The sequence below is a fragment of the Pseudorca crassidens genome, chromosome 3 (genome assembly GCF_039906515.1).
Source record: "Pseudorca crassidens isolate mPseCra1 chromosome 3, mPseCra1.hap1, whole genome shotgun sequence".
NCBI classification, from domain to species: Eukaryota; Metazoa; Chordata; class Mammalia; order Artiodactyla; family Delphinidae; genus Pseudorca; species Pseudorca crassidens.
Window position 1 is genome coordinate 154,335,116 of NC_090298.1, and position 20,539 is coordinate 154,355,654.

At 37.3% G+C, this 20,539-nt stretch overlaps 1 pseudogene; it reads right to left on the bottom strand.

The window, feature by feature from the left end:
* Nucleotides 1-5,207: 5,207 nt before the first annotated feature.
* Nucleotides 5,208-6,151, bottom strand: LOC137221051 (peptidyl-prolyl cis-trans isomerase-like 3 pseudogene; annotated as a pseudogene).
* Between the last annotated feature and the right edge of the window lie 14,388 nt (nucleotides 6,152-20,539).

A 20,539-nucleotide genomic window follows, 5' to 3' on the forward strand; every position in this document is an offset into this window, starting at 1 on the left:
TGTATTTCCCCCCCGCCACCCCTTTCTCAACAAGTGACAAAATACCCAGCCTCTTGAGTAAAGAACAAATGAACTGGTCACAGACTTGGTTATCACACAGGGATTCCGGGATTTGGGTCCCTCATTTTGAGGATGTATTTATATACACTAGTTTGCCACATGAGAAATAGCAATCTCTGGACTGCTATATGGAAATGGCCTTTCGTGTCCCAACCCCCCACCCCTGGCCTGCACCCCCAGACACTGTTATTTTAATTGAATTTTGAAGGTTTAAGTAAGTTCTAATACTCTTTACCATTCTATAATGATTGCAAGCCAACATGCACATTTACGATACTTTCCTAGCCCGTAAGTATTTGAGTCTGCTACTCCTGCTCTAGATATTCCTCCATTAACCTCACTATAAATTTGTGTATTATACATCTAATAGGTTAGCCCCTTTAGTTTAATGAGAATTTGGATTCAGTCCCAGAATCAGTTATTCCATGTCCTTGTGTTATTTTCCTAAACCATCAGTATTATAAATGCATGAATTTCCTCCATACCATTCCATCCTCAATAGTGAAAAATAATAGCAATGACAGAACAAGCAAACATTAACTGAAAGTATCTGCCATACTGACAGTGGCCTCCCCTCTTTAAAGATGCCATTATACTGTTTGAAATTAACTGTCTCCTGAGTAAATATACCCAAGGTTAGATTATCAAATCATATTACTTCTAATGATCAATATTCCTTAGAAATGGGCATGCTGCTTATATTTAAATGAGTTTGCCTATGTTTCCTCCGGCTTGCTTGTGAGTTACTAATTAGTGATATTATTCATGTTTCAAAACAAATCAATGTGTTCTTTAGACCAATGCTCAGGATTCTTGTTTTGTTGTTGTTGTTCAAGATCTCCAAAGTATGACTCATGTATAATGTCTTGAATTTTGAAGCATTGTCCAAAATAATCATTATGATTCATGTCATGTAACCAGTAAGGAATGATTATTTCTTCTTCCTCTCTATCTCCTAGAGAGGGCAGGCAGATAAAATGTATTACTTCTTTGAAAAACTCATGTATGATGGAATAGAATAATACTGAGGCTGATGTTCACTTACAGCTATGCTTGGAATAGTAACAGATCCTTCAAAAGTCCACACGGGAAGAAATTCTCATTGGACCCCATTTGTTGGGGAAGAGAGACATTGGAAAGATGAAAGAATTGCCCTGTGTTTCTTACTTTTCCTTAGTCATTCTGACTCATTGGTTTATAGTTGGACTGGAACCAGTACATAATATAATATATAAAAATTATATGGTGTATTAAGGCTTAAATAACAACTGGTGGGGGAAAGCATTTACCTAGGCATCTTCAAAGAGGATCATGATGATACAAAGACATTTTAAAATTAACTTTGGGAAATTATGGAATGATTTTAGGACAGTGATAATTGACATAATCACATACTTATTATGTGCCTACTGAGTATGAGTTACAGTGTTAACCACTCTAGGCCTCTCGGAATAAAACTGGCACTAACACCAAAAGTGCCCTTTCTGGCTTCAAGGAGTTTATAGTAGCTTACCTGTATATATATATTTTATATATTTTTTATATTTCATTAAAATATTGGTTTTATTTGTTTTCTAGTTACAAAATTAATATGTCTTACAGCACAAATTATTAGTAATTATAAGTGTAGCCCATTTTTATAAGTATACACTATATTTTATTTATGTGATTCCCCTGTTGTTTGATATGATGTTATCATTAATCTTTCTGTTTTGTTAGAATAAACAATGATGTGATGGACATCCACTGAAAGTAAAAGTGTTGAGTGAAAAACCAAGCACATTATAAAAATTTTCGTACATATTGGCTAAAGTATGTTCCAACATAGACTCTACCAATTTTAAATTTAAATCTATCTTGAATTCACTTTGGTATTGTTTTTTTGACACAAGGATCTTACTGTTTTTTAATAGTCAGAAAATTAACCTAGAACCATTAGCAAGTTCATCTTTCCCTTGGCAATCTGAAGTGTCACCTTTATACTAATTTAAATCTTATACTTACTTGAATCTAAATTTTCTATTTTGTTTCATTAATCAACCTGTCTATTCTTGTTGTAGGACCACATTGTTTTAATTATTACAGTTTCAAGACCAGTTAATATTGAATAAATTACTTCATACATTAAAATCACGTTTTTAATTTATTTCTTGGTCAGATTCTTACCAGATGATAGAGGAGGTCAAAAGGGGTATGATAAGGACATTTTTAATTCACACCTGCTGTAACACCTTCCAAATATAGCAATCTCACTTCTTGTGAGAATGTCACCCAATACATTCTAAATGTATGTGGACTATTTTTCATAATGTACAGAAATTTTAAGCCTTGGCAAAAAGCTTCCTGTAGTCTATTTCTTGAAGATAATAAAAGTGAGAAGAATAGTAAAATCTTATGCAAGTTTTTATCCAACATCTTTTAATTTTGTTGGAAACACAAAGGCTGTGTGACACAGTAGGTGAGTGGGTAGCAGTTGAGTTTCAGCTTACCAACTTACTAGTGTGTAACTTTGGTTAAACTTCTTAACCTTGTGAGTCTCATTTCCCAGTAAAAGTGGGGATATGAATAGTTTTTAATCTTATATCATTTTTCCAACTGGGCACTCAAAAAAGGTAGATATTATTGTTACTATTACGTGCATTCGAATTCTCAAGTTGTCACAAATAAGAAAAATACAGGTTAGAGGAAGGCAGCTAGCTTTCTGAATATTTAGGATGGGTTTGATGGTGATAGACTCAAATTAGAAGAAAGTCAGAAAGCCATCAACAGAAAGAAAAATAAGGAAATAATTTGTTTTTCAAGCTTTATATATATTTTCTATTTTTAAAAAAATCCATTGTATAAAGCAGTTTTAAGGTTGTGTGTGTTTCTGACTGTGTGTTCTAACAGAAAAAAAAATACTTACAGTGGTTTGATGGGGTGAAAAAAGAACATAATGCTTAAGTGTGGGGAGTGACTATGCCTGAAGTTTAAAGAACATGGAACCGACATTTCTGACACATTTAAGATATGTCGTATTTTTTTATATCAAATTTCAGATTTATTTCTGTATTCCAGAGGTTCCTTCCGTGATGGTGATTCAGCTGTAGTTAGGCTGTGGTGCAATATTTTATTTATTTATTTATTTATTTATTTATTTAAGGATATGTCGTATTTTGACCTAAACCTTTACATTCAGAATCCTTTGTGCAACTTTTCCAATAATGCGTGTATTATGTTAAAATGAAAGAAAGAAAGAAGAAGGAAGGAAGGAAGGAAGAAAGAAAAGAGGAAAGAAAGAAAGAAGGGAGGGAGGGAGGGAGGGAAGAAGAAAAGGAGTGTTTGTGTATTTTTCTGCCCTGGTGAGTCAGGCTGGCCAGGGTTCCAGTGCAGGCCTCAGCTCCTGGTCCAGGCTGCTGTATTGACAGGAGCTGAGACTTGGCCACTGCCCTACTTTGTCAAGGAGACTTCAAATCACAGTCCCCTGAGCCTTGCGAGAGTGGAGAAAGCAGCTGAACAGCATGCTCTGCTTGTGGTGTGAAAAATAAACCCTTGACCAAAGGCACAGGCTGCAAACTCACAAACAACCCCACCCCCAGCTTGGCGGAGCTGCTGTCAGCTCTCATGAGCTCTTCTGACTCTGAGATTCCTGGGCTCTAACAATTGCTCTGTCCCCTCAGTCCTCCCGGCTCCTCCTACAGTTGGCTCCCTTTCCTGTGAGATGAGCTGTCACAGCTGGCCAATCAGACTGCCACCCAATCAGCTACTCCTTTTACTCAGACCCCTGACTGACCTTGTTCTGTCTTTGTCTTTCCCATTCTTCTGATCCTCCGGCAGTTGAATCTCCTACCCCTGCTGTCTGATCCCACCGCTTGTCTAGTCAGCACGTTAGACAGTTTGATTAGCTGCCCCTTCCCCTCACCCTGCCAGCTCTTCCTGCTGCTAGCAGCTGTGCACAGGGCCTGCGAGTAACTCACTATCAGTTCCTTCTGACCCTCCATTAGTGCTGCTGGCTGATCAACTTAATATATTTCTCAGCAACTCTCTGATCCACTGCTGTCTCCCTCTGCTGTAGTCCTCTGATGAGCCTCCTGAAGTCTTCCCTCTCTGTCACCTATGTGATTCTCTTGCTGTTAATTGAACCGTCTGGTGTCCTGTGGCAGGCGCTTTTTCATTAGCCCTTCGAGGCTAGGGTTACCTGGGTGGCTACCTATGGCAAGTAGTAACACTTGAGTGCAGGCAGAGTTCAAGCACCCATGTCACAGCTTCCCCCAAATCCCAACAGCTGGTGTTGCTGTTTGACTCCTTGTATCTAGTGAGCTGCATCAGCAGTTCCATCATTCTTCATGGGACAACCTGACTTTTAGGATTTTGCGACTAATTTTTGAGGTGTTTCCTGGGCATCATCTTCTTCCTCATTTTCCCTCTGAGTAATACTTTATTATAGTCACAGTTCCTGACTGAGAATCTATGAGGATTATTTGAATAAGAGGGGTGATACGATCTGCTTTACATGCTGAAACCATTTTGTTGCTGGATGAAGAACTGTGGAAGCAGGGAAACTAGTTAGAAGGCTATTATATTGTTCCTAAAAATGAAGGTGGCTTGGATTAGAGGGGAGCTGTAAAAGGGATGAGAGATGGTCAGATTTGGGATATGTTTTGAAAGTAGAGACCGTAGAACTCACTGCTGGATTATGTGTGGTTGTGGGAAAAAAGAGGAATCTAGACAGTGTTTACTAAGTGAATAAATTGAATGAAAATTTGCTGGAGGGACCTTTTCAAGATTTAGCACAAGTACTTTGCACAGAGCACACTGTCTGGCACATATTAAATTTACAATAAGTGATAGGAATTATTTTTATTTTTATTATTATCATTACTCTACAGGCACGTTTTAAACCCTAAATAGGTGAATGTATCAGGTAGTATTCTTGGTTCTATAATAAATATAAATTTCACAAAGACAACTTCCCTCATAATGGTTTGTCCATAGGTGATTAGTAGGTCTCCCTTGCTTTTGTCTATGTTTCTTTCTTAATAATTTACATTTTAGCAAACTTACATCATATGTCTTATCTGTTCCACTTTTGATCTTCATTTTACCCTAGACTTGTTTCTGAATTCACCATCTTCCTTATTTCTGCTCTTTTCATTCACTTTTTTTTTTTTTTTTTTGACCGGCCTTTCTAGGCCATCTCTTTATTTGTCCTTCCTCTTTCTAACTGTATAAAGTAAATAATTAATAGAAAATAATATTTCCAGGATGTGGACTACATATGGTAGGAGCATGTAATTAGGGTGCTCAACAATGCCTGGATTTGAGACTCAGCATTTTTAAATGAATATTTATATGGAAAAACAAAATTAAACATAAGGTTTTTTAAAAAAATTAAAGAAATGCATTAGGTAATAGTTACAGTAAAGAATACCCTCTAAGAATAGGAGTAAAAGCTGTTTGGCTTCCCTTGGTACCACCAACTCATAGAAGATCTTAGCTGTAAACAAGTAGATCTTAGTTGTAAACAAGTTGTATAATGATGCAATCTCTGACATAATTAAAACTGGGTAAACCATAATAGGTGTGTTCCTTGAATAGTTTGCCAAGTATTTGTCCAGGTCTATTATAGCTACTGAGCAAATGGATTGGCATGAATAGTTATGTCCTTAATGTGCACATCATTAAGAGGTCGATATGTCTTCTCATTTACTGGTAACTTCTCCAATTCATCTAGAGTCTCCAGACCATCTGTTACCTTTCCAAATACTGTATATTTCATGTCCAGATGTGGCTGCTTCCCATAGGTGATGAAGAACTGAGATCCATTGGTGTTTGGGCCATTATTAGCCATAGATACAACACCTCTAACGTTGTGCTTAAGATATTCACTGTATTCATATTCAAATTTCTTGCCCCAGATACTGCTACCTCCTCTTCCAGTACCTGTTGGATCTCCTGTTTGAACCATGAAACCCTTGATATTTCTATGAAATATACAGCCATTGTAGTAATTACTGGCACAAAGAGCCAAGAAATTTTCACATGTTTTGGGTGTCCTCTCACAGAAGACTTCGATTTTAATATCACCTACATCTGTATGCAGTGTCACCGATTAACCACTTCGATTAGCACAGCGGTTGTTAAAAGAGCAAAGGTGCAATCGCAGTTGCCCCCACGGGTGTGCAGATTCGAAATTAAGTTTCTTCAGGCCACCGGAGGTCGAGCAAGGGACCCATTAGAGAGAACGCCCCTCACCTGCTCGCCTCCTCCCTCCGCCCCCTCCTCCCTGTCTCAAACCAAACGACTAGAACTAGGGAGACACTAATTTCTCCCCACCAGGTACACTTTTGACTATGAAAGGGTCAAAATTATCTTTTAATAATTACACTAGGACAACAAGCATAACTCTGGTCATCCTCTAGAAGTGCCTTGGGCTCCTCATTCACTTTTATTCTTTATGGAAGCTTGAGTCCATATGGAGTCCTCTTCTGCAACATTTTATATTCTTTCAACCAATTTGATATATCAGTTATGTTACATTAATTTTGTAAAATATCATAAATCTGTTGAAAAGAATAAAGTGGATTAATGTGGACTAACAACAGTGATTTTCCAAGTTAAAAAAAAGAGCAAGTTATAGAAAAAATACAAAGTAGTGTCAACTGGAAAAAAGTGCACAACCTAGTTGAGAATTATTTTTTATTATTTGGTGGACATACTGAGGACTTAAGCCTGGGAAACAGTCTCTTAGATAGCTCTAAGGGACTGTTCCAAAGAAGTAAGAGAAGAGCCAGGATATGTAGGAGTTTTTGCAAAAGAAACCAGGACTGTTAATTAAAGAAAAACAGACATCTCAGCTTACTGAATTTAGCCCTTTTCTGTATATGGTAAGATGAAAGAGTCTGGGCTCACTGAAATCATTTCTTTCATATGCACTTTAAGTATCTAGGGCCAATATCCTGTTTTCTCCATCCTGAATCCCCTCAAGGTGCACCATCCGAGGTAGGGCAGGATGACTGCAGTGGCTGATGGCTTTATGGCCCCAACATCCTTTGTTCACTGGTATGGCAGGTGACAATCTTTGTCCATAGTAGCATAAACTTGAATAATATGTTCTAAAATAAAAGAATACTTTTTTTATTTTATGAGAGATATAACTCTCATATCTAAAACAGTAGGCTAGATTACACTTTGCAAATCAACAAACTAAAGATCTCAATAGATTAAAACAAGAATTTAGTTCTCCCTCATGCCTTAAGTCCACCAAAGAGTAGAAGGGAACTCTACTTAATGCTGCCTTCACTACAGGACCCAGGACATTGGGGCCTGGGGTTAATGGAAATGTTCACTTTTAAACTATATACTTTTCCTCAATATGACATTTAACAAGGGATACACAATATTCAGGAACTACTATGTAAATAAAAAAAATATTTTTCTGAGAATGGAGCAAGGATAACATATAAAAGTTATATGAAAAGGCTTTTATATTATGAATAATTTTTCTTCTTTACATTTATTTTCTTAATTAAAAATCATATTATGTTAGAAGATAATTCAGTGCTTTCACATTATGCTGAATGCTTGTGGAACATTGGCTGTTCATGAAGCCTATTTTTTTTTCCCCTATAAAGCTTTTGCCCTTTCATTGAGTAATGGGGAAGAAGGTTGATTGAGTTAGTTTGCAAGCAAGCAAGCATCCCTTCAAAAGAAGTGAAAACATAAAAAAGAATTTTTTTATGGTATCTAGCAAAAGATTTCTCTACTCCACTTCTTCTGCAAAAGGGCCCTACTATAGATAGCTAAAGCTAATGTCTGTAAAGATGAGAGGAATTATTTTCCAGTGCTTTCTGTTAGTAAAGGCTGTGATGTCTGGAAATTACTAATGGCCAAAGTCTTTGCAGAAATTATCAGATGTCCAGAAGCATCTGGAAAATATAGGAACCCTGAGAGGGAGAGAGTTTATTTTCTGGGAAACTCTGAAAGCCTCATTAAAATGGATCTAAAAGTGCCATGGCAGAAACAAGATATCACTGGGATTTTCGATCTTCATCCATTTTTTTCTAAGTCATCCCAGGTAGACTGGCAAAGATGAGAAACTGTATCTTGTTCTGTACTTCTAATTCCCTGTCCCTCCTTTTTTCTTTTTCCTGTTGCCTGACTACATCTATTTGCTCACCTTCTCTCTTAACTCTTTAAAAGCGGAAAGGTAATAATTATCTTATTGTCTCTGAACTTTATTTTCATATTCAGGAGATGGTCCTTGCTGATTATTTACATACTGCTGATTTTTTTTAAAACTTCATAATATTTACTACTTAACAGATGAGAGGGAATTTCATTACGGGTTCCGGGGTAGAAATTGTTTTCTTATTTTAACATATTACCTTTCTTCATATAACCCAGAAGTCAGGCTTATCATTGATTTTTCAGCAAGTTACATGACAATATTTACCTTAGACCAATTAATATTTCAAGAAAAATATATTGAACTATATGTGCTGTACAATGTTGAGCTAGGTTCTGAGGGCACAAAGAACAATAAGATGGGGCTTCTGAATTTGGAATGATAGCATCTGAGTAGAGAAATATAGAAAATAAACTAAGTGTAAAAAAAATATGGTAAATTTTCAAATGAAGTAGCATGTAATGGAAACATAGAAGGGAGGCCACCTTGTGGAAGTTCAGGTAAGCCTTTTACATACCTGAACCTAGAACTGGGTGTTAAAAGACAAAACGGTTTTAGACAGAAAGCATTACCCAGAATTATTGGACCCTAAACCTAAATCTTGACATCTACTTATCTTCCCCAGGTCCACCCACAAACAAACAAACAAACAAACACTGAATACCTTTCTGACATTTTTTGCCATAATAACTCTCATTACTCCTTTCAAATCTTTACTGTTGACTCTTCAGAATTAGATGTTAGAAGCTTCTCACTGTGAAAGCTACTCTAAGAAGTCCAGTTTACATTTATCTTTCAAATTCCATTGGTATTTAGAAAATGTCTTTTTGAAACTTAAAACAATTTCAGAGGGACCAGGAGGAAGCATCTGTTTCACACTTGATTCTTTAACATCACAAGTTCATTGTTAACTCTAGCACACTGACCATTAGAGAAAGTAGGTAAAAAATACACTTTCTACACGGGACTGTAGAGATAAACCTGCTGAGTCTGTGAAAACACAGTGGGAAGCTCTCCATCGATTTAGTCAAGGCTTCTATGTCATAACAATTATTTGAGGTTGAAAATACCCCACAGAGTTGTGTCAGAAGTGACTCAGAAGGATTCAGTTGGGCAAAGAAATTGGGGAAGTAGTATTTTCCACACATTACAATGTCCTTTTATTGATCAGTCAAGTAGTTCATCAAATAGATATTGATAAACTAAGTGTTGATTTACCAGTATCTGGTCTAAATGCATTGAACCGGAGAGACAGATTCTGGTTCTTATGAGACCTATATGTTAGTCATTGATGACAATGAGCAAGTTAAACTGACAAAGAACAAGATAAATAAATAAATAAATAAACAAGTAAATAAATGGCATAGCTTTGGAAGATTATTACAAAATGATCTATGTGTAAAATGGAGAAAAGATTTTCTTACTGTCATGTCTAAGTATAGTGAATATTGGCTTTTCAAAAAAGTACCTCTGTAGTCTTCACCCCCTTTTTCCTTTAGAGGAGGAATTTTGCATTTCAAGTAGCTTTGGTGCAAGGTTGTACTACATGCTCTAGAACTAAAACTAAAAGGATCAGACTGTGTCTTACCTCACCTGCGAGAACTAGGGCATAGAAATGTGAATTAGCTTAGCTAATTGCATACTCCTGCCCAGAATTTTGAATCTTGATCAAATGATGCAAAGATGCTGTAGGATACTTCTAGAAATCATTCACTGCATCAGCTACAGAGGGGTACCCAAACTTTTCTTTTTAAAAAGAAAAAGTTGGGGGAACCTTCAAGTTGGCAGAGGAGTAAGATGTGGAGATCACCTTCCTCACCACAGACACATCAAAAATACATCTACATGTGGAACAACTCCTACAGCACACCTACTGAACTCTGGCAGAAGATCTCAGACTTCCCAAAAGGCAAGAAATTCCCCATGTACCTGTGTAGGGTAAAAGAAAAAAGCAAAAACAGAGACAAAAGAATAGGGACAGGACCTGCACCTCTGGGAGGGAGCTGTGAAGGAGGAAAAGTTTCCACACACTAGGAAGCCCCTTCACTGGTGGAGACGGGGGGTGGGCAGGGGAAAGCTTCAGAGCCACGTAGGAGAGCACAGCAAGAGGGGTGCAGAGGGCAAAGCAGAGAGATTCCTGCACAGAAGATTGCTGCCGACCACCACTCACCAGCCTGAGGCTTGTCTGCTCACCTACTGGGGCGGGCAGGGGCTGGGAGCTGAGGCTTGGACTTCGGAGGTCAAATTCCAGGGAGAGGATTGGGGTTGGCTGCGTGAACACAGCCTGACGGGGCTAGTGCTCCACAGCTAGCCAGGAGGGAGTCCAGGAAAAAGTCTGGAACTGTCTAAGAAGCAAGAGACCGCTGTTTCAGGGTGTGCAAGGCAAGGGGATTCAGTGTACCACCTAAAGGAGGTCCAGAGATGGGTGCGAACCGCGGCTATCAGCATAGACACCAGAGAGGGGCATGAAATGCTAAGGCCGCTGCTGCAGCCAGCAAAAAGCCTGTGTGCAAGCACAGGTCACTATCCACACCTCCCCTCACAGGAGCCTGTACAGCCCGCCACTGCCAGGGTCCCATGATCCAAGGACAACTGCCCCGGAAGAACACACAGTGCACCTCAGGCTGTTGCAACATCACGATGGCCTCTGCCACCACAGGCTCGCCCTGCATTCCGTACCCCTCTCTCCCACCCGCCCCCAGCCTGAGTGAGCCAGAGCCCCCCTAATCAGCTGCTACTTTAACCCTGGCCTGCCTGGGAGCAGACGCCCTCAGGTAGCCTACACACAGAGGCAGGGCCAAATCCAAAGCTGAACCCCAGGAGCTGTGTGAACAAAGAAGAGAAGGGGAAATCTCTCTGTGCAGGCTCAGGAGAAGCCTGTTAAATTTCCACAGTCAACTTGATGTACCCTGCATCTGTGGAATACCTGAACAGACAATGAATGAATCATCCCAAAATTGAGGCGGTGGACTTTGGGAGCAACTGTAGAATTGGGGTTTGCTTTCTGCTTCTAATTCGTTTCTGGTTTTATGTTGATCTTAGTTTAGTATTTACAGCTTATTGTTACTGGTAGCATTGTTTACTGATTTGGTTGCCCACTTCCTTTTTTTAAAAAAAAAAAATATATATATATATATATTTTTTTTTCCTTTTTCTTTTATTGTGAGTGTGTATGCTTCCTTGTGTGATTTTGCCTGTATAGCTTTGCTTTTACATTTGTCCTAGGGTTCTGTCTGGCCGTTTTTTTGTTTTTTTTTTTTTTTAAGTATAGAGTTTAGCACTTGTTATCATTGGTGGATTTGTTTTTTTGGTTTGGTTGCTCTCTTCTTTCTTTCCTTCCATTTATTTTTCTTTCTTTTTTATTTTTAATTTTTTATATTTAATAATTATTTTATTTTAATAACTTTATGTTACTTTTTCTTTCTTTTCTTTTCTCCCTTTTTTCTTTCTTTTTTTTTTTAACATCTTTATTGGGGTATAATTGCTTTACAATGGTGTGTTAGTTTCTGCTTTATAGCAAAGTGAATCAGTTATACATATGTTCCCATATCTCTTCCCTCTTGCATCTCCCTCCCTCCCACCCCTCCAGGTGGTCACAAAGCACCGAGCTGATAACCCCGTGCCATGCCTCCCTTTTTTTCTGAGTCGTGTGGCTGACAGGATCTTGGTGCTCTGGCCAGGTGTGAGGCCTAAGCTTCTGAGGTGGGAGAGCTGAGTTCAGGACATTGGTCAACCAGAAACCCCCCCCAGCCCCAGATAATATCAAACATCGACAGCTCTCCCAGAGATCTCCATCTCAACGCTAAGACCCAGCTTCACTCAACGACCAGCGAGCTACAGTGCTGGACACCCTATGCCAAACAACTAGCAAGACAAGAACACATCCCCACCCATTAGAGAGGCTACCTAAAATCATAAAAAGGTCACAGACACCCCAACACACACCACCGGATGTTGTTCTGCCCACCAGAAAGGCAAGATCCAACCTCACCAACCAGAACACAGGCACTAGTCCCCTCCACCAGGAAGCCTACAAAACCCCCTTAACCAACCTTACCCACTGGGGGCAGACACCAAAATCAACATGAACTACGAACTGGCAGCCTGCAAACTGGAGACCCCAAACACAGTAAGCTAAGCAAACTTAGAAGACAGAGAAATACGCAGCAGATGAAAAAGCAAGTTAAAATCCCACCAGACCAAACAAATGAGGAAATAGGCAGTCTACCTGAAAAAGAACTCAGAGTAATGATAGTAAATATGATCCAAATTCCTGGAAATAGAATAGAGAAAACACAAGAAACATATAACAAGGACCTAGAAAAACTAAAGAGCAAACAAACAATGATGAATGACATAATAAATGAAATTAAAAATTCTTTGGAAGGAATCAATAGCAGAATAACTGAGGCAGAAGAAGGGATAAGTGACTTGGAAGATAAAATAATGGAAATAACTACTGCAGAGCAGAATAAAGAAAAAAGAATGAAAAGAATTGAGGACAGTCTCAGAGACATCTGGGACAACATTAAATGCACCAACATTCGAATTTTAAGGGTCCCAGAAGAAGAAGAGAAAAAAAAAAGGGACTGAGAAAATATTTGAAGTGATTATAGTTGAAAACTTCCCTGATACAGGAAAGGAAATTGTCAGTCAAGTCCAGAAAGCACAGAAAGTCCCATATAGCACAAATCCAAGGAGAAACACACCAAGACACATATTAATCAAACTATCAAAAATTAAATACAAAGAAAAAATATTAAAAGCAGCAAGGGAAAAACAACAAATAACATACAAGGGAATCCCCATAAGGTTAACAGCTGATCTTTCAGCAGAAACTCTGCAAGCCAGAAGGCAGTGGCAGGATGTATTTAAAGTGATGAAAGGGAAAAACGTACAACCAAGATTACCCAGCAAGTATCTCATTCAGATTCGACGGAAAAATTAAAACCTTTACAGACAAGCAAAAGCTAAGAGAATTCAGCACCACCAAACCAGCATTACAACAAATGCTAAAGGAACTTCTCTAGGCAGGAAACACAAGAGAAGGAAAAGACCTACAAAAACAAACCCAAAACAATTAAGAAAATGGTAATAGGAAAATACATATTGATAACTACCTTAAATGTAAATGGATTAAAGGCTCCAGCCAAACAACATAGACTGGCTGAATGAATACAAAAACAAAACCAGTATATATGCTGTCTACAAGAGACCCACTTCAGACCTATGGACACATACAGACTGAAAGTGAGGGGATGGAAAAAGATATTCCATGCAAACGGAAATCAAAAGAAAGCTGGAGTAGCAATTCCCATATCAGACAAAATAGACTTTAAAATAAAGACTATTACAAGAGACAAAGAAGGACACTACACAGTGATCAAGGGATCAATCCAAGAAGAGGATATAATAATTGTAAATATTTATGCACCCAACATAGGAGCACCTCAATACATAAGGCAAATACTAACAGCCATAAAAGGGGAAATCGATGGTAACACAATCATAGTAGGGTACTTTGTAACACCCCACTTCCACCAATGGACAGGTAATCCAAAATGAAAATAAATAAGGAAACACAAGCTTTAAATGATACATTAAACAAGATGGACTTTATTGATATTTATAGGACATTCCATCAAAAAACAACAGAATATACATTCTTCTCAAGTGCTCCTGGAACATTCTCCAGGACAGATCATATCTTGGGTCACAAATCAAGCCTTGGTAAAGTTAAGAAAATTGAAATTGTATCAAGTATCTTTTCTGACCACAATGGTATGAAACTAGATATCAATTACAGGAAAAAAACTGTAAAAAATACAAACACATGGAGGCTAAACAATACACTACTAAATAACCAAGAGATCACTGAAGAAATCAAAGAGGAAATCAGAAAATACCTAGAAACAAATGACAATGAAAACATGACAACCGAATACCTATGGGATGCAGCAGAATCAGTTCTAAGAGGTAAGTTTATAGCAATACAATCCTACCTCAAGAATCAAGAAACGTCTCAAACAACCAACCTAACCTTACACCTGATGCAGTTAGAGAAAGAAGAACAAAAAAACCCCAAAGTTAGTTAGCAGAAGGAAAGAAATTATAAAGATCAGATCAGAAATAAATGAAAAATAAATGAAGGAAATGATAGCAAAAATCAATAAAACTAAAAGCTCGTTCTTTGAGAAGACAAAATTGATAAACCATTAGCCAGACTCATCAAGAAAAAAAGGAGGAAGACTCAATTCAGTAGAATTAGAAATGGAAAAGGAGAGGTAACAACTGACACTGCAGAAATACAAAGGATCATGAGAGATTACCACAAGCAACTATATGCCAATAAAATGGACAACCTGGAAGAAATGGACACATTCTTAGAAAAGCAAAACCTTCCAAGACTGAACCAGGAAGAAAAAGAAAATATAAACAGACCAATCACAAGGACTGAAATTGAGATTGTGATTAAAAATCTTCCAACAAACAGAAGTTCCAGACCAGATGGCTTCACAGGTGAATTCTATCAAGAATTTCAGTAGAGCTAACACCTGTCCTTCTGAAACTCTTCCAGAATTTAGCAGAGGAAGAAACACCCCACACTCATTCTATGAGGCCACCATCACCCTGATACCAAAACCAGACAAAGATGTCACAAAGAAAGAAAACTACAGGCCAATATCACTGATGAATATAAATGCACAACTCCTCCACAAAATACTAGCAAACAGAATCCAACAGTACATTAAAAGGATCATACACCATGATCAAGTGGGGTTTATCCCAGAAATGGAAGGATTCTTCAGTATATGCAAATCAATCAATGTGAAAACCATAATTACAAATTGAAGGATAAAAACCATACGATCAACTCAATAGATGCAGAAAAAGCTTTCACCAAAATTCAACACCCATTTTTGATAGAAACCCTCCAGAAAGTAGGCATAGAGGGAACTTACCTCAGCATAGTAAAGGCCATATATGACAACCCTCCACAGCCAACATCATTCTCAGTGGTGAAAAATTGAAACCATTTCCTCTAAGATCAGGAACATGGCATGGTTGCCCACTCTCACCACTATTATTCAACATAGTTTTGGAAGTTTTAGCCACAGCAATCATTGAAGGAAAAGAAATAAAAGGTATCCAAACTGGAAAAGAAGAAGTAAAACTGTCACTGTTTGCAGATGACATATTAGTATACATAGAGAATCCTAAAGATGATATCAGAAAACTGCTAGAGCTAATCATTGAATTTGGTAAAGTAGCAGGATACAAAATTAATGCACACAAATCTCTTGCATTCCTATACACTAATGATGAAAAATTTGAAAGAGAAAATAAGGAAACATTCCATTTACCATTGCAACAAAAAACATAAAATACCTAGGCATAAACCTACCTAACGAGACAAAAACTATATGCAGATAACTATAAGACACTGATGAAAGAAATTAAAGTTGATACAAACAGATGGAGAAATATACCATGTTGTTAGATTGGAAGAATCAACACTGTGAAAATGATTATACTACCCAAAGCAATCTACAGATTCATTGCAATCCGTATCAAACTGCCAATGGCATTTTTCACACAACTAGAACAAAAAATTTCACAATTTGTATGGAAACACAAAACACCCCAAATAGCCAAAGCAATCTTGAGAAAGAAAATGGAGCTGGAGGAATCAGGCTCCCTTACTTCAGACTCTACTGCAAAGCTACAGTAATGAACACAGTATGGTACTGGCACAAAAACAGAAATTTAGATTAATGGAACAGGATAGAAAGCCCAGAGATAAACCCCTGCACATATGGTCACCTTATCTTTGGTAAAGGAGGCAAGAACATTCAGTGGAGAAAGACAGCCTCTTCAATAAGTGGTGCTAGGAAAACTGGACAGCTACATGTAAAAGAATGAAATTAGAACACTCCCATACACCAAAATAAATGCAAAATGGATTAAAGACTTAAATGTAAGGCCAGACACTATAAAACTCTTAGAGGAAATCATAGGCAGAATGCTTTGTGATATAAATCACAGCAAGATCCTTTTTGACCCACCTCCTAGAGAAATGGAAATAAAAACAAAAATAAACAAATGGGACCTAATGAAACTTAAAAGCTTTTGAACAGCAAAGGAAACCATAAACAACACGAAAAGACAGTCCTTGAATGGGAGCAAATATTTGCTAACAAAGCAACTGACAAATGATTAATCTCCAAAATATACAAGCAGCTTATATGGCTCAATATCAAAAAATACAAACAACCCAATCCAACAATGAGAAGAAGACCTAAATGGACATTTCTCCAAAGAATATATACAGATTGCCAACACACACATGAAATGAAGCTCACCATCACTAATTATTCAAGAAATGCAAATCAAAACTACAATGAGGTATCACCTCACACCAGTCAGAATGGCCATCATTTAAAAATCTACAAACAGTAGATGCTGGAGAGGGTGTGGAGTAAGGGGAACCCTCTTGCACTTTTGGTGGGAATGCTAATTGATACCGCCACTATGGAGAACAGTATGGAGGTTCCTTAAAAAAACTAGGAATAGAACTACCATATGACCCAGCATTCCCACTACTGGGCATATACCCTGAGAAAACCATAATTCAAAAAGAGTCATGTACCACAATATTCATTGCCGCTCTATTTACAATAGCCAGGACATGGAAGCAACCTAAGTGTCCATTGACAGATGAATGGATAAAGAAGATGTGGCACATATATACAATGGAATATTACTCAGCCATAAAAAGAAATGAAGTTATTTGTAGTGAGGTGAATGGAGCTAGAGTCTGTCATACAGAGTGAAGTAAATCAGAAAGAGAAAAACAAATACCATATGCTAAAACATATATATGGAATCTGAAAAAAAAATGCTTCTGAAGAACCTAGGGGCAGGACAGGAATAAAATCGCAGACATAGAGAATGGACATGAGGACACGGGGAAAGGGAAGGGGAAGCTGGGATGAAGTGAGAGAGTGGCATGGACATATATACACTGCCAAATGTAAAATGGATTGCTAATGGGAAGCAGCCACATAGCACATTGAGATCAGTTCGGTGCTTTGTATCCACCTAGAAGGGTGGATTAGGGAGTGTGGGAGGGAGACCCAAGAGGGAGGATATATGGGGATATATGTATACATATAGCTGATTCACTTTGTTATATAGCAGAAACTAACACACCATTGTAAAGCAATTATACTCCAATAAAGATGAAAAAAAGAAATAAAAATTAAAATGTAATATTTTAAAAAATAAATAAACTTTTTAAACAAAGAAAGAAAGAAAAAGCCATGTTTTCTGTTCAGTAGCTGTCCACTCTAACATGAACCTTTGTTTTCTAAGTCTGAGTTTCCAAACTTCCAGTGCTCTATGGAGTGATCGTATTACTCAAATAGATATCCATCCACTTGCTTGCAGCTACCAGAGTTGGTTTCTGTTGCTGACAATAAATGTAACTTAACTAATAAACTAGGTCATGTACTTCTACCATTTAAAATGTATCTGTCATACAAATATATTTCTGATGGTCTGATGGTTGGAATTACCTCCAGTTAGCTCTGCTGTATTTCACATACCTGTGTCTCCCTCAAAAACCTAGACGACATATCTCCCTCAAAAGCCTATCTTATTTACTGAGAAAAATAATTTAGATAGCAGAGAGTTTTTCACATGGGATCTTGAAGATGTATTTCATTTCCCTCAACGGTCATGATGATAATGCCTTGCTCTTCTTTCTATAATCTATAATTAAGGAGGTAGACAGTTTGGGGGTTTCTCTGAGAAGTAACTTGGTTGTTCCTATATCTTCAGCAGTTTTTTAAACTACTTGTAAAGGAACTATGTATATAGAGATGAACAAAAATATGTTTAGACGATGTCTTAATATCATCCCATACTTAGAACTTTGGATTTTATATTATACTGTGTGTTATATAGTATCAGTATTTATAATGTACTATATAATATATATTTTATAATTAAAATGGATAATGATTATTTCATATAATTATGTACTTCTATATTAATATTATAATACAAGGCTATACATATTGTCACTATTAAGTAGTTTGTGTTCTATGGACAATAGAGCCTTTAAATTTTCCTTTATCATATATAGTTAGAAAGCAATTATTGAATGCCACCATTGTATTCCTTGTCTTCAATATAAGTGCTGTAGAAAGAATATAAAAATAAAATAGAAGACCCAAGCAATATGCTTAAGGAATTTAAGTGTTTTTCAATGTGTTTTAGAAAGGAAGAAAGAGAGAGAGAAAGAGAGAAGGAAAGAAAGAGAGAAAGAGGGAGGGAGGAACATCTTGCATGTGAATCTATTAAATGTGTGTGTGTGTACACATACACAATTACATACATGTAATGTATATATTCACATATATATTCAGTGATTTTAAACACTATAATTTAAAAAATTTGTGTTGCTTCTGGACCAGCAATCTTTACAGTAGAAAATGTGTTTTGACCTTTTAGAAAACATTTGCAATACCATGATACATACTTTAGTTTGAAGTACTGCAAATGTCATTTTCTTGTGGTTATTTGAAGGAAGGGGGGTAGTTTCTAGAAAAAGAAAGGTATTTTATGAGATTAAGTAGAAAATGAATAGAGTCTCTTTTTTTTAGTTAGAATGCTTACCTTTAATTTCCTGATTCCTTCTCAATTCGTTCATACACAAAGAAAAAGTCATAAATTGAAAATGGATGGTTCATCTGCAGTGAAATGTGGTCTTTGTGATTGTTGATAAATAAGCAAGTTAACTCACAGGATTTCATCCACTATGCTGGAGGAAGTATTATTGAGAGTACAGTGAAATGGAATTTTGTGGGATGGGATATGACTGATACACTCCATTGAGTTTATTTTGATTGAAGCCCAAAGTACTGAATAATTGTTGATCTTTGTCTTGTTTGTAATTTAGAAACAGTAATAACAAATGAAGAATTCTCATAAGTATCTGATTAAACAATGATGGCAGTTGCCAAACCCAGTGAATGTCAAATATGATTCCGTTCTGCTCCATCAAGGGCCTACTATGGATAAAACAAAGTGTTTATTCTGGGAATAGACAATTTGAGTCACCCAGTTGACTGATGTAAGATATTCCATTGACTTTAAGAAATGTTCCCTCGTGGTGCAGTGGTTGAGAGTCCACCTGCCGATGCAGGGGACACGGGTTCGTGCCCCGGTCCGGGAAGATCCCACATGCTGCAGAGCGGCTGGGCCCGTAAGCCATGGCCGCTGAGCCTGCGCGTCCGGAGCCTGTGCTCCGCAACGGGAGAGGCCACAACAGTGAGAGGCCCACGTACCGCAAAGAAAAAAAAAAAAAAGAAATGTTGGGTATTGCAATTTTATTATTGGTATTCCTGTTGCAGGGCATTTATGATTCTCATTATGTTTTACTTTAATCAGTGTTAGCCCAGTGGCTTTTTCTTTTAGGCTCTAAACAAATATTTGTTTAATGAATTAACCAACGTATATTGAAATTAGTTCCTATTTCCTGAGGACATATCAAGAGGAAACACTGGTAAAAGGAAGAGGCAGCCCTTGAGTAAATGAGAATCTGGGAAAGTTACCCTGGTATAGTGGGATGGTAAAAAAATAGCATGCAACTTGATGAACATATTCTTGAATGCTTGAATTGGTTACCTGATCAAAATATGAATTTCAATTTTACTGTTGGATTCAGTCCTAAGACAGACCTAGACCTTGAATGTTTTAGGGTGTGGAGAGGTGGGTTTTTACTCTGGCTGTATTCTGCTCTTTCCATGTGACATAAAGCCACACGGTAAACTCTCCGATTCTGAGTAATTTTCTATCTTAGGCCTGGTGGAGGGAGAGAAGCATTAAAAATGGTACTTATCTAAGGAGTCATGACTCAAAAGTAATAGTAAAACCAGCCAGCTCATATTGAGAGACTTAAAATGAAATTACTTCCACGGTAGTACCATTCATATACTCAGCATATAATCCCAAAGTGTCCTTTTAACAGCAGAATTATATAGCACAGGCAAGGCACTGCTTATAAGGGAAAATGTTGGAGGGATTTAGTCATGATTCTTTTCTCAAGAGTAAAGAAGTCTATATAAAATATCCATGTAATCGAGAAAATATATTTTGGCAATGTTTTTTTCGTAAAATATTTTTTTCATCATATTTTTTCATAAAATATTTTTTTCATCATTTTTTTTCATAAAATAGTAACCAGTGGGCAACATCACCCCACATATGCTAGTTTGAAGGTAAAAACCAAAGATAGCCAAAGCT